Source organism: Tachyglossus aculeatus, chromosome 7 (assembly GCF_015852505.1).
Source record: "Tachyglossus aculeatus isolate mTacAcu1 chromosome 7, mTacAcu1.pri, whole genome shotgun sequence".
In the NCBI taxonomy this organism is placed as follows: domain Eukaryota; kingdom Metazoa; phylum Chordata; class Mammalia; order Monotremata; family Tachyglossidae; genus Tachyglossus; species Tachyglossus aculeatus.
Genome location: NC_052072.1, coordinates 27,773,933 through 27,788,746, shown reverse-complemented (window position 1 = coordinate 27,788,746; position 14,814 = coordinate 27,773,933).

Sequence of the window (14,814 nt, the reverse complement as noted above, 5' to 3'; positions counted from 1 at the left end):
GGGATAGATAACAGCTAATCGTGTTGCACAGAGTCCCTGGCCAACATGGAGCTCACAGTCCTAATCATCATTTTACATATGAGGTAACCGAGGCACTGAGAAGCTAAGTGACTTGCCCAAGGTTACACAGCATACAAGTTCTAAGCGCTGGGGTAGATACAATACAATCAGGCACAGTCCTACTCCATTTGGGGCTCACCATCTAAAGGGAAGAGAGAACAGGTATTTAATCCCTGTTTGGCATCTGGGAAAACTGAAGCACGGAGTGATTTGCCCAAGGTCACACAGCAGACAAGAACTCAGGTCTCCTGATCCCCAGTTCTGTGATCTTTCCATCAGGCCTTTCTGTTTCTGATGAAATATTCTAAAAAGACATCCTGGCAGAATTTAGAAACAGATGGAATGTGGGAGGTAAATGAGACAGAGAGAGGCCTCAAAGATGAGGCCAAGATTGCAAATTTATGGAACAGGAAGAAAGGTGGGGTGGCTAGCAGTGATGGAAAAGTTAGGGAGAGGACAGTGTTTAGGTGGGAAGATGAGGAGTTCATTTTTGGTGATGTCAAATTTAAGATGGTGTTGGATCACCCAGGGGGAGAAGTCTGAAGTCAGGTGGTGAGGTGAGACCAGAAAGTGGGTGAGGGGCTGGGGCTAGGGCAGCAGCCTTGGGTGGCATCCACAAAGGGGTGGAAGCAGGAAACAGTAGAAATGGGGTGCTCCCCAAGGAAGGAGTGCAGCGTGAAAATTGTAGGGAAATTTGTAGCTGAGCTTGGCAGGGCCCCTTCGGATAGAGGGGGAGGTGGAACCTGGTAAGGAAAGTGTACAGTAAGTGCTTAACCAGGAAAGGAGAGGACCACGTTCCAGCCTGGTGGCACCCTGAGGGAAGGGCCTTGGTTATCTTCTGACATGACCCCCGCTATGGCTATTAGTTCAGGCCTCACACCAAGAAGCCTCAAGTCTCCCTGGTGATCACGCTTATGACTGGGGCAGTTCTTGCTCTGAGGCAGCTGTGTTTTGCAGGCTGCATGTTGTTTGTGGCGGGCAAGGGTGATGCCCATGGACTCCTGAAAGATGTGGTGACATGTCCCCTAAAGCCCCTAGAAGGAAAGACCTCAGAACACCAGGTTGAGGTGTAGGAGCCTCCTTCAGGTCCTGAAGCCACTGGGTGCCCAGAGAGGCTTATTTCTAGTGAGTCCTGGGCTCAGACAGCCCACCGGGCCTGTGTCAGCTGCTCGTCTAAACCAAATGAGATCTTCCTTCCAGGGCTGGAGGCATTTCTGTTCTGGCATGGTTTTGGGCCCTGTGGATTGAGAAAACAAGCAGGGAGGCAGAGCAGAACAGGCCCAGAGGTTGTCACACTGCACCTGGAATGGGGGGGTCCACCTAGAGCCTTAATGGTTATTTGTCCTGGGATTGCTAGAAAGGAAAGATCATGGGGTGTGGGCTGGGATTTGGGTGGGGGGAATGTTCTCTCAACCGGGAGCTAGGCTTTCGGCATCACTGGAGCATGTCCTTTGCTGGGGGAGAAAGAGCCAAGGTCCACAAGCATCCACTGCCATCTGCTAGCCCTCAGTAATATCAGGGGCTATTGAGAAGCAATGTGGTTCAGTGGAAAGACTACTGTCTTGGGAGTCAGAGGTCATGGGTTCTAATCCCAGCTCTGTCACTTGTCAGTTGTGTGACTTTGGGCAAGTCACAACTTCTCTGTGCCTCAGTTACCTCATCTGTATAATGGGAGTTAAGACTGTGGGCACCACGTGGGACAGTCTGATTACCTTGTATCTCCCCTAGTGCTTAGAACAGTGCTTGGCACATAGTAAGTGCTTAACTAATGCCCTCATTATTATTAATATCAGACACCACATCTAGCTTTGTTTTTCTCCCTGGAACCAGAGGGACCAGCACTCCGGTTGGTCCCTGCCTTGCCTGGCAAGAACCAAGTTAGTTAAAGCCAGGCCTCAGCCATGCAAACAACCCAGTCCCTCCAGTGTCTCTGAACTAACCCTCAAAAAGCCATAATTCCAATCCTAGCTCTGGGCACCCTCCTGACATTTGTCTCCCAGATGAAAGACCAGGCTAACAAATCCTCCCAGTTTTCCCATGAGGAGGGGAGGGACAAAGGTTGTTTAAGTAGCGGTTGTAGCAGTAACAACAGCAGTAGTCATAGACGCATTTATTGAGCAACCACTTGGATCAGTGAATCATGGGAAGTACAAAATAAAGAAGTGCCACATTCCCTGCCCTCAAGGAGCTTACATTTTTGTGGGAGAAATGACCATGGTAAGTAATATGTTTGGGTATAGTCAGAATAAACATCGATGAGTATAAATGAGTTCTTATGACTTGGCGTTTCTTAAGGCTGATGGGTTTCTACAGCTCAGGACCCTGGGCAGTCAATCAGGGAGAGCTTATTGGAGGAGGTGGGATTTGAGGAGGGATTTGAGGAAGGATTTGAATGAGAGGAGAGCTGAAGTCAGTTGGATTCTGGAAGGGGAGGGGTTCCAAGCCGGAGAAACTGTATGAGCGAGGAGTTGGAGGCAAGGGATTGGAGAGCAAGGAACTTGGAGATGGAGAAATAAAGGCCAAGAGGGCCATTGGCCTATGGTCAGAGTCAGGATCAGAACCCATAACTTCTGGGTCTCAGTACTGTGAGGTATTTGGAAGAATTAGAGTCTCTTAGAGATCCTCAGTTTTTTTTAACAATATTTGTTAAGAGCTTACTATGTGTCAAACACTGTTCTAAGCACTTGAGATCCTCAGCATTGACTTTATGGTTCCTAAAAACTCTCATCTTCAAGTAACTCAAGGCTTCGTTTTCAGTGGGTTTGTCAGCAGTCATCCCTGAACACCAATTTGGATATTGAGAAAGAGGAAAGAGGGAGTGTTCTATGGGGATCCTATCTAATGGGGAGATTTGACAAGTAGAGACACATGACATAAATTCAAGACATATAGGGCATAAATGACAGAAACCTATTCACTTATGAAAAAGAGATAGAAGAAAAGACAGTCACCAGAAAAACAAATATTTATCCAACTGTGAACAAGCAGGTACTAGATTTATAGACTCCCTCTGTCTCTCGATTCTCTGTCACTCTCTTCTTGCCAACCCTCAGCCCTTGCAACAGCCCCACGGCTCTCTACACCACTCCCACAACTCCATGGACTTGGACTCCATGGACATGGACTCCACAACTCCACAACTGCATCTCGCTTCCTCTGCCCCAATACAGTTGAGCTGAGCAATTTTTACAGAAATCCAAACCCCTTCCAACCGCTGCCATGACAAACTTTCTCTCTTGGGTTGTTATTCTGCCCCTTCATCTCCAAAATATCACTACCTTCTCTATACCACCTCGTAAGTCTGCTGAATGCTCAGATGACCCAGTGTGGCAAAAACTCAACTCCTCATCATCCCTCCTAAACCTCTCCGACTTCCCATCACTGCTGATACCACCATCCTCTCTGTCCCCAAAGCCCACAATCTTAGTGTCCTCTTTGATACCTCCTCATGCCCACATTCAGTCTTTCACTAAATTCTGCACATTATTCCCTTAAAATAGTTCTGACACAAATTCTTAACTTCCTCTAATATTCTTCCATTAGCAGAATCCTTTACTTCCTTTTCACTCATTGCTATTTTTGGTATTAAATACTGTTGTTTCACAGAGAAAGTGCTTGACAAATACCATGATAATAATCATGATGACTATAATAACAATAATGAAAAATGCAAAGAAACACCAAACATGATGTGGTACAGGAGAATGAGGCTGAGATGCTCAGCACTTAGAACAGTGTTCGGCACATAGTAAGCGCTTAACAAATACCATCATCATTATTTATTATTATTATTATGGAAGCTGGGACACGCCTTGATAGATGCCACAAGCACATGCCCGACTAGTCTTTGTACACCCAATCTACCTGTGCTGCCAAGTGAGTAATGCTCTACCAGACCATGTTTGTGCCCCTATCTGTCCAGCATGTTTTAGGTAATAATAATAATAATAATAATAATATTAATAATAATGTTGGTATTTGTTAAGTGCTTACTATGTGCTAAGCACTGTTCTGTGTGAGGGTAGATACAAGGTAATCAGGTTGTCCCACGTTATTATTATTATTAATCCCCATTTTACAGATGAAGGAACTAAAGCACAGAGAAGTTAAGCGACTTGCCCAAAGTCACACAGCTGACATGTGAGGGAGCCGGGATTAGAATCCATGACCTCTGACTTCCAAGCCCGGGTTCTTACCACTAAGCCACGCTGCCTCTCTAATCAGGTGTTGCCTGATGTGTGACCGTGGGGAAGTCATTTCATTTCTCTGTGCCTCAGTTAAATGTGAAATGGGGATTGAGACAGGGAGCCCCATGTGGGACAGGGACTGTGTCCAACTTGATTTGCTTGTATCCAACCCAGTGCTTAGTACAGTGCCTGGCACATAGTAAATGCTTAACAAATATCACAATTATCATTTTCTGAATTGTGTAATAAAAGCCTGCTAACACAACTGTGTGGCTCATCCCTGTCTGGCCAGGGTGTTGGGAGAACTGCAAAGACAGGGTCTGAAATCCTTTTGGCTGTTTAAACACTCCTGTAGCTGTAGTAGTAATAGTGTTCATTAAGTACTAACTGTGTGCAGAACACTGTACCAAATGCTGCAAGAGAATACACATGTGGGAATTAGACCTGGTCACTCACAGACTGTAAGCTCATTATGGGCAGGGAATGTCTCTGCTAATTCTGTTGTATTATACTCTCCCAAGCATTTAGAAAAGTGCTCTGCACATAGTAAGTGCTCAATAAATATGACTGATTGATTGACAATCTAAGTCTAACAGTCTCAAAAGGAATCCTTTGGAGTTGGTTTATTACAAGCAGTGATGATGATGCTAATGATAATAATAATGATTGTAGTATTTGCCATGTACTTACTGTACACCAAGCTCTGTACTAAGCACTGGGGTAGATACAGTGGTTTGGAAGGCATTTGGGAAATGGTTGTGAAAAAGAAATCCACAAATTATAAGCTCCTTAAGGGCAGAGATTCTATCTAATAACTCTATTGTACTCTCCCAAACACTCAGTACAGTGCTTTGCACACATTCGACTATCAGCTTCTAGACTGTGAGCCCACTTTTGGGTAGGGACCATCTCTATGTGTTGCCAACTTGTACTTCCCAAGCACTTAGTACAGTGCTCTGCACACAGTAAGCGCTCAATAAATACGATTGAATGAATGAATGAATCAGCTCCTTGAAGGCAGGGATGGGCCTACCAATTCTACTGCACTCTCCCAAGTGCTCACTCTGCATACTGTGGGCACTCAGTAAATACTATTGAAAAATTGATTGAATCAAGAGACCAATTTTGGCAAAGTCTGGTGAAGAGGGACGAGGATGGGTGTAACCAGCATTGAATTTAAATCATCCTGTAGTAGGATCAGGGATGAAGACAGTCTGTGGGTGATTATTAGCCCCAAAGATTTTTTTAAAATGAAAATTAAAGACACTCATGCTGTCCAAGAAACAAGAGAAGTAGGACTGGTTCTTATCATTAAGTTCCAAATTTTTGGAAGACACTCCAACCATGTTTCCGAAAGCACGTTAAAAAATAGCAGGTTAGAAGTCCTTCCCAAAAAGGAGAAATTCTACATGCTCAGCTTTCAAATTGCAACCTGTGATCTTGGAGAGGTAGTCACTGAAGTTCCCTGCAGATGTTCAGTAGATGATTATCTCAGTAACAGATGAGTCTAATGATTGAGGCTGCCTTGTTCTAATGTGCAAAGAGCAGTTTCATTTGAGAAATAAAAATCTAATCTTGTTAACAGTCATGACCTCAACTGAAAAGGCCACCTCCGTTTAAGGACAGACCTGGATTTTCCATCTAAACAAAATGCCAGGTTCACAGCTCTTCGGCTTGATTATCTTCTTTGTGTTTGAAGCAGCTCATATGTCTATTTCTTACGTTTTAAAGACTGAAAGTCATTTCCAATTTGCAGGGCCAGAAAAAGGCTGAACCTTTGGAGCCACAGAGAGTCTGAAGGGGCACATTCTCGACTAGAAAGGTAAACGTGAGATTGGTATTTGACTTCACAATGTATTATCTGTTTATTTAACTGCTTAGGTAACCTCTTCGGTTTCTATTATTTTTTATCAGTTCTTTTGATGTTTTTATGTTTGGAAATTAGTGTATGCTTGTCTTCCCCCATTAGGAGGTGAGAAGTGGAAGCAGCATGGCATGTGGAAACAGCTTGGCTTAGTGGCTAGAGCAAGGACCTGAAAGTCAAAAGGACCTGAGCTCTAATCCCTGCTCTGCCACTTTTCTGCTGTATGACCCTGGGCAAGTCATTTCACTGTGGCCTCAGTTATCTCATCTGTAAAATGGGAATTAAAACTGTGAGCCCCATAGGGTACAAGGACTGTGCCCAACCCAAGCTCTTAGTGCAGTGCTGTGCGCACAGTAAGCACTCAATAAATATGATTGAATGAATGTATTAGCTTGTATCTACCTCAGTGCTTAGTATAGTTCCTGGAACATAATAAGTGCCTAACAAATATCATTTTAAAATGTCCTCAAGCGCTGGGACTGCCTCTTCTCCCGCTAGTGCATGTTCCTAAACACAGTGTCCCGCTCATAGTAGAAACTAAACAAAGGCTAATGACCATGATGTTTGTTGCCACAGGAAGTTGTACAAGATGAGTGTGAAAGCATTCAGAGACAAGAGATCCACAGTAATAATGATGGTACTTGTTAAGAGCTTACTATGTATCAAGAACTGTTCTAAATTAATCAGGTTGGACAGGGACTCTGGGGCTCACAATCTAATTATGAGGGAGTAGGATTTAATCCCGATTTTACAGATGAGTTGACTGAGGAAAAGAGTAGTTAAGTGACTTGCCCAAGGTCACCCAGCAGACACCCAGCAGAGCCGGGATTAGAACCCAGGTCTTCTGACTTCCAGGCTTGTGCTCTTTCCAGTAGGCCACGCTGCTTCCAATGATGGTTATTAAAGAGAAAAATCAGGGATGTCAGAGAAGAAAGATAAGTTTGAAGGCTCAAGAAGTGTTAAAGGGAACCATAGGAGAGGAAAAATTAGGGGGCGTTAGAAGGGGATGTTAAGGAAACAGCGTGGCTCAGTGGAAAGAGCACGGGCTTTGGAGTCAGAGGTCATGGGTTCAAACCCCGGCTCTGCCAATTGTCAGCTGTGTGACTTTGGGCAAGTCACTTCACTTCTCTGTGCTTCAGTTACCTCGTCTGTAAAATGGGGATTAAGACTGTGAGCCACCTGTGGGACAACCTCATCACCTTGTAACCTTCCCAGTGCTTAGAACAGTGCTTTGAACATAGTAAGCACTTAATAAATGCCATCAAAAAAAGACCTTAAAATCCAGGGTAAATATCAAAGAAGTGCAAAGTTTGCCAGGTTCTTCCAAGCATCCTGTGGCCATTCCTGAAGACAGAACCCTGGGCTGGGTGGACTATTGGTTTGACCCAATCAGTAATGGCATTTCTTGTGGGCTTATATGCTTCAGAGTCCATTGCTGTTAAGGTGATAATAATAACTGCGGTATTTGTTGAAAACTAACTGTGCACCAAGCACTGTACTAAGCACTATAGCAGGTACAATATAAGCAGATCAGACAGTCCCTGTCCCACATGGGACTCACAATCTAAGGGGGAGTGAGAACAGATATTGAATCAATCAGTCAATCAATAATATTTTTAATGGCATTTATTAAGCGCTTACTATGTGCAAAACACTATTCTAAGTGCTGGGGAGGTTACAAGGTGATAAGGTTGTCCCAAGGGGGGCTCACAGTCTTCATCCCCATTTTACAGATGAGGTAACTGAGGCTCAGAGAAGTTAAGTGACTTGCCCAAGGTCACACAGCTGACAAGTGGCGGAGCTGGGATTTATTGAGTGCTTACTATGTGCAGAGAGAGCACTGAACTAAGTGCTTGGGAGAGTACAATACAACAGAAGTAGCAGACAAAATCCCCATTTTACAGCTGAGGAAACTGATGGCTACCTGCAAATCAATCAATCAATGGTTTGGATTGAGTTCTTATTGTGTGCAGAATAGTGTAATAATAATAATGATGATGATGGTATTTGTTAAGCACTTACTATGTGCCAAACACTGTTCTAAGCACTGGGGTAGACACAGGACAATCAGGTTGTCCCTGTGGGGCTCAGTCTTAATCCCCATTTTACAGATGAGGTAACTGAGGCACAGAGAAGTGAAGTGACTTGCCCAAAGTCACATAGCTGACAAGTGGCAGAGCAGGGATTAGAACCCACAACCTTTGACTCTCATGTCTGTGCTCTTTCCACTAAGCCACGAGTACAGTACGGTAGAGTTGGTAGACACAATCCCTTTCTACAGTCTGCTCGGGGAGACAGAAATTTAAATAAATTACAGGTAGGGAAGAGCAACATACCTTCCTGAAGAGCAAGTCAGGCCCTAACTAGCTATCACTTTCTTCAAGCTTGTCTTTTTCATGAGATGGCAAACTTCTCCAAGGCAGGGATGAAGTTTTCTACTTCTTATATACGTTCCCTAAGCTGGGAGCAATAAGGTGGGCTTATTTTATCCAACAGACCATCACTCTCTCCACCTTCAAAGCCATATTAAAAGCACATCTCCTCCAAGTCACGTTCCCCAATTAAGTCCTCATTTCCTCTTCTCTCACTCCTTTCTGCATTACCTTTGCACTTGAATTTGCACTCTTTATTCACCCGGAACTTAAATACATATCCATAATGTATTTATTTATATTGTTCTCACCACCTCTGAACTGTAATTCATTCATTCAATCGTATTTATTGAGCACTTACTGTGTGCAGAGCACTGTACTAAGCGTTTGGGAAGTACAAGTTGGCAACATATAAAGACGGTCCCTACCCAACAGTGGGCTCACAGTCTAGAAGACTGTAATCTCCTTGGGGACAGGGAAACTGTGTTGTATTGTACTTTCCCAAACACTTAACATCACCAAGATCTGCCCTTTCCTCTCCATCCAAACCGCTACCCTGCTGGTTCAATCTCTCATCCTATCCCGACTGGATTACTGCATCATCCTCTTCTCTGATCTCCCATCCTCCTGTCTCTCCCCACTTCATCTATACTTCATGCTGCTGCCCGGATCAACTTTGCGCAGAAACGCTCTGGGCATGTTACTCCCCTCCTCAAAAATCTCCAGTGGCTACCAGTCAACCTACGCATCAGGCAAAAACTCCTCACTTTCGGCTTCAAGGCTGTCCATCACCTCGCCCCCTCCTACCTCACCTCCCTTCTCTCCTTCTCCAGCCCAGCACACACCCTCCGCTCCTCTGCCGTTAACCTCCTCACTGGGCCTCGTTCTCACCTGTCCCGCCATCGATCCCTGGCCCGGAATGCCCTCCCTCCACACATCCACCAAACTAGTTCTCTTCCTCCCTTCAAAGCCCTACTGAGAGCTCACCTCCTCCGGGAGGCCTTCCCAGACTGAGCCCTTTCTTTCCTCCCCCCACCCTACCTCCTTTCCCTCCCCACAGCACCTGTATATATGTTTGTACAGACTTATTACTCTATTTGACTTGTACATATTTACTATTCTATTTATTTTGTTAATGATGTGCATCTAGCTTTACTTCTATTTATTCTGATCATCATCATCATCATCAATCGTATTTATTGAGCGCTTACTGTGTGCAGAGCATTGTACTAAGCGCTTGGGAAGTACAAGTTGGCAACACATAGAGACAGTCCCTACCCAACAGTGGGCTCACAGTCTAAAAGGGGGAGACAGAGAACAAAACCAAACATACTAACAAAATAAAATAAATAGAATAGATATGTACAAGTAAAATAAATAAATAAATATATAGAGTATTGTCCACATGTTTTGTTTTGTTGTCTGTCTCCCCCCTCTAGACTGTGAGCCCGTTGTTGGGTAGGGACCGTCTCTATTATGTAGCCAATTTGTACTTCCCAAGCGCTTAGTACAGTGCACAGTAAGCGCTCAGTAAATACGACTGAATGAATGAATGAATCACTCTGCCCACAGGAAGTGCTTAATAAATACCAATGATTGACTAAACTAGTCTTGGCTCCAGAGCTGCTCAAAAAGTTTCTAGGAAAAGACAGGTGTGAACTGCATTTGCTTGGCAATGTCGCCCTCCAATGGTTTCATTCATTCAAAATGAAATTTTGTTAAATGTAATGGCAAACTTTTTAAAAAATGATATTTGTGAAGCGCTTTCTTTGTCCCAAGCACTGTACTGAACTCTGAGGGAGATACAAGCTAATCAGGTTGGACACGGTCCGCATCCCACATGGGGCTCACATCCTTAATCCCTATTTTACAGATGAGGTTACTGAGGCCCAGAGAAGTGAAGTGACTTGCTCAAAGTCACACAGCAGACAAGCAGCAGAGGCGGGATTAGAACCCAAGTCCTTTTGACTCTCAGGTCCGTGCTCTATTCACTAGACCCTGCTGCTTGATAATAATAATAATAATTATGGTATTTGTTAGGCCCTTTCTATGTGCCAAACACTAGTCTAAGCGCTGGGGGCGGGGGGGGGGGGGAGGGGAGGCGTTACAAGCTAATCAGGTTGTTCCACGTGGGGCTCACAGTCTTAATCCCCATTTTCCAGATGAGGTCACTGAGGCCCAGAGAAATTAAGCGGCTCGCCCAAGGTCACACAGCTGACAAATGGCAGAGCCAGGATTAGAACCTATGTTCTCTGACTCCCAAGCCCAGGCTCTTTCCACTAGGCCACGCTGCTTGATGTTGCTAACAGGTTAAAATCATCGTAATAATAGTGGTATAAGCAGCATGGCTCAGTGGAAAGAGCCCGAACTTGGGAGTCAGAGGTCATGGGTTCTAATCCCGACTCCGCCGCTTGTCAGTGTGTGACTTTGGGTGAGTCACTTCACTTCCCTGTGCCTCAGTTCCCTCATCTGTAAAATGGAGATGACTGTGAGCCCTATGTGGGACTACCTGATGACCTTGTATCTACCCAGCACTTAGAACGTAGTAAGTGCTTAACAAATACCATTATTATTTTTTTTATCTCCTATGGACAGGGAAAGTGTCTGCTAATTCTCTTGTATTGTCCTCTCCCAAGTGCTTAGTACAGTGTTCGGCACATCGTAAGCATTCAATAAATACCATTAATTTATTGATAATAGTATTTATTAAGTGCTTACTGTGTGCTGTGCACTGCACTAAGCATTGGGAGAGCATACACAGGTGGAAATAAGGAATTCATTCATTCATTCATTCAATCATATTTATTGAGCACTTACTGTGTGCACAGCCCTGTACTAAGCACTTGGGAAGTACAAGTTGGCAACATATAGAGGCAGTCCTTACCCAACAGTGGGCTCACAGTCTAGAAGGGGGAGACAGACAACAAAACAAAACATGTAGACAGGTATCAAAATAGTCAGAACAAATAGAATTAAAGCTATATGTACATCATTAACAAAATATATAGAATAGTAAATATGGACAAGTAAAATAAATAGAGTAATAAATCTGTACAAATATATATACAAGTGCTGTGGGGAGGGGAAGGAGGTAGGGTGGGGGGGATGGGGAGGAGGATAGGGAAAAGGTGGCTCAGTCCGGGAAGGCCTCTTGGAGGAGGTGAGCTCTCAGTAGGGCTTTGAAGGGAGGAAGAGAGCTAGCTTGGAGGATGTGTGTGGAGGGAGGGCATTCCAGGCCAGGGGAAGGACGTGGGCTGGGGGCCGATGGTGGGACAGGTGAGAACAAGGTATAGTCCCTGTCCCTCACGGGACTCAAAACCATAAGTGCCAAACATGTGCTAAACACTCGGGTAGATACAAGATAATCAGGTAAGACCCAGTTCCTGACCCATATGGGGCTCACAGTTTAAGTGAGAGGAAGGACATCTATCAAATCCCATTTTATAGATGCGGACACTGAGGCCCAGAGAAGTGAAGTGACTTGCCCAAGGTTACACAGCAGACACGTGGCAGAGCAGGGATCAGAGCCCAGATCCTTTGACTCCCAGGACCGGCCTCTTTCTTCTAGGGCAGGTTGTGATTTAACTCAGTGCTCTGGAGGAGGGGAGATATGATGCCTTCAGGGGGCCGTTATAGTGTAGGGGGGAATTGGCTGGCATCCTCATCATCCAGGAGCCCAGCTTTCCAGAGCCTTGCCCTGGCATCTGCGGCACTGTTGGCTACCAGGCCTGGCATTCTCTGGTTGCCACTTCACAATATGTGTCTGGAGCATCGTGCTGCAGTGCTGCTGCCCTTGGAATCAGTCAGTCAGTATTTACCGAGTGCTTACTGTGTGCGGAGCACTGTACTAAGCATTTGGGAGAGTACAATCCAACAGAATAGCCGACACATTCCCTGCCTATAATGAGCTTACAGTCTAGAGAGGGGGACAGACATTAATATAAGTAAATAAAGTACAGATAAGTACCTAATTGCTCTGGGTCTGGGATGGGGGAAGAACAGAGGGAGCAAGTCAAGGTGATGCGGAAGGGAGAGGGAAAAGAGGAAAGGAAGGTTTAATAAAGGAAGGCCTCTTGGAGGAGGTGTGTCTTCAATAAGGCTTTGAAGGCAGGGAGAGTAATTGTCTATCAGATATGAAGAGGGAAGGTATTCCAGTCCAGAGGCAGGATGTTGACACATTCCCTGCCTACAATGAGCTTACAGTCTAGAGAGGGGAACAGACATTAATATAAGTAAATAAAGTACAGATAAGTACCTAAGTGCTCTGGGGCTGGGACAGGGGAAGAACAAAGGGAGCAAGTCAAGGTGATGTGGAAGGGAGTGGGAAAAGAGGGCTTAATAAAGGAAGGCCTCTTGGAGGAGGTGTGCCTTCAAAAAGGCTTTGAAGGCGGGGAGAGTAATTGTCTATCAGATATGAAGAGGGAAGGTATTACAGTCCAGAGGCAGGACATCAACACATTCCCTGCCTACAATGAGCTTACAGTCTAGAGAGGGGTCAGACATTAATATAAGTAAATAAAGTGTTGTGGGGCTGGGACAGGGAAAGAACAAAGGGAGCAAGTCAAAATGACGTGGAAGAGAGTGGGAAAAGAGGAAAGGAAGGCTTAATAAAGGAAGGCTTCTTGGAAGAGGCATGCCTTCAATAAGGCTTTGAAGGTGGGGCGAGTAATTGTCTTTCAGATATGAAGAGGGAAGGTATTCCAGTCCAGAGGCAGGATGTGGGAGAGAGGTCGGCAGTGAGTTAGACAAGATCAAGACAAAATCGAGACAAGTGCTTAATAAATACAATTGAATGAATGAACCGAGGTAAATTCATTCATTTAATTGTATTTACTGAGCGCTTAATGTGTGCAGAGCACTGTACTAAGCTCTTGGTAAGTACAATTCAGCGATACAGAGAGACAATCCTTGCCCTGCCCCCTTACACTCTAGAAGGGGGAAGACAGATATCAAAGCAAGTAAACAGGCATCAATATAAATAAATAGAATTATAGATATATACACTACACATATACATAAGTGCTGTGAGGTGGGGATGGGGGGGTACAGTGAGTAGGTTAGCATTAGAGGAGCAAAGTGTGTTGGCTGGATTCATTCATTCACTCATTCATTCGTATTTATTGAGCGCTTACTGTGTGCAGAGCACTGTACTAAACGCTTGGGAAGTACAAGTTGGCAACATCATCATCATCATCAATCGTATTTATTGAGCGCTTACTGTGTGCAGAGCACTGTACTAAGAGCTTGGGAAGTACAAGTTGGCAACATATACAGTCCCTACCCAACAGTGGGCTCACAGTCTAAAAGGGGGAGACAGAGAACAAAACCAAACATACTAACAAAATAAAATAAATAGAATAGATATGTACAAGTAAAATAAATAAATAAATAGAGTAACAAATATGTACAAACATATATACATATATACAGGTGCAGTGGGGAAGGGAAGGAGGTAAGATGGGGGGATGGAGGGGGGAGGAGGGGGAGAGGAAGGAAGGGGCTCAGTCTGGGAAGGCCTCCTGGAGGAGGTGAGCTCTCAGTAGGGCCTTGAAGGGAGGAAGAGAGCTAGCTTGGCGGATGGGCAGAGGGAGGGCATTCCAGGCCCGGGGGACGACGTGGGCCGGGGGTCGATGGCGGGACAGGCGAGAATGAGGTACGGTGATGAAATTAGCGGCAGAGGAGCGGAGGGTGCGGGGTGGGCTGTAGAAGGAGAGAAGGGAGGTGAGGTAGGAGGGGGCGAGGTGATGGACAGCCTTGAAGCCCAGGGTGAGGAGTTTTTGCCTGATGCGCAGATTGATTGGTAGCCACTGGAGATTTTTGAGGAGGGGAGTAACATGCCCAGAGCGTTTCTGGACAAAGACAGTCCGGGCAGCAGCATGAAGTGTGGATTGAAGTGGGGAGAGAAACGAGGATGGGAGATCAGAGAGAAGGCTGATACACTAGTCCAGACGGGATAGGATGAGAGCTTGAACGAGAAGGGTAGCGGTGTGGATGAAGAGGAAAGGGCGGATCTTGGCAATGTAGAGACGGTCCCTACCCAACAACGGGCTCGCAGTCTAGAAGGGGGAGACAGACAACAAAACAAAACAAAACATGTGGACAGATGTCAAGTCATCAGAATAAATAGAGATAAAGCTAGGTGCACATCATTAACAAAATATATAGAATAGTAAATATGGACAAGGTTACAGCAAGGTTAGAGCAAAATAGCAGTGAGGTGAGGGCCTCTCTCGGGATCGCACCTGGAGAGTTTCCAGTATGCTATCAGTCTCAGCTACAGGAAGGAGAGTCAAGCAGGGGCATACCCATTCCATTCCTAGTTTGGGCAGTA